This window comes from Triticum dicoccoides, chromosome 5A, assembly GCF_002162155.2.
Source record: "Triticum dicoccoides isolate Atlit2015 ecotype Zavitan chromosome 5A, WEW_v2.0, whole genome shotgun sequence".
Lineage (NCBI taxonomy): Eukaryota > Viridiplantae > Streptophyta > Magnoliopsida > Poales > Poaceae > Triticum > Triticum dicoccoides.
Window position 1 is genome coordinate 142,753,683 of NC_041388.1, and position 1,038 is coordinate 142,754,720.

Genomic DNA, 1,038 nt, shown 5'->3' on the forward strand with positions numbered 1-1,038 from the left:
CAATGCACAAAGTTGATGAAAGCGAGGTGGAGAACACAATGTTGCCTTGGCCTACTGCTAGGGTGGGGTCAACGCGTCAACAATGAACTGGAGGTCGGTGTAGGACGCGCATACTCAGAGGTGGTCTTGGAGCATGGCATCGCACACATTGCGTTTTTCCGCTCAAATGCGGTGTCGATCCACACGAAGCCATCGTGGGCTGTGGTGATGCAAAGTGGTAGCGGTGATGCCCAACAACGTGAATCATGGGCCGGTAGGGCGAGGGTGCTCTAAGGCTCTCCGCCTTTCATACCCACCGCCGCCAACTATGACTTCCACCATATCTTGTGGGGAGTCAAGAGCGCCAACACCCCTACACTCTCATCCTCGACATCACGGATCAGATGGTGCACATTGACATGCCCTTCACCAGCATATTTGGTGGTGATGACATTGACTCCCTCTTGAATATCTTGGTGGTGGATGTTCTTGCTGGGGGTGGCCTCCTTTACTTCTTCTGACGGTGTCAGTGGGGGCTCTCCCTCCTCCAAATGGTTGTGAAAGTAGCTCTGACGGCTTATTCCCCAGTGATGGTGGCGATCAAAAGTGGTAGCTCAGAGGGTGGTAGCGATTTTGTCGATGGCTCGGCATCAAACTCTACCACACTACTGTCATTATAGCTCCCTCTATGTCGTCTTCTTCGCCAACCTCTTGGTTTCCCTATGTGCCCTCTCATGTGCATCGGCCACTTCGGTTAATCCAGAAAAATAGGGAAATGATAATTCTTCATGTCCAATCTTGCAGCCAAAGGAGAACCTTCTATAGCCACGACACTCCCCTTGGGATGCCTTTGGCCTATTTTTTTGACCCTACTTTTCAGTTTTGGAGTTACTAATCCGAGGCAAATTATAAAACGGTGACGAGAGGCGGGAAACGATATCCAGAAAAGGTTGTCCCATAAGTTCGATCCAATCTTGAAGGAGGCTCTCCTCCTCCACAATCATGGCCCTGAAAAACTATATGGGGAACCCTTCCCGCCTATCGGAGGCCAAAAAATAC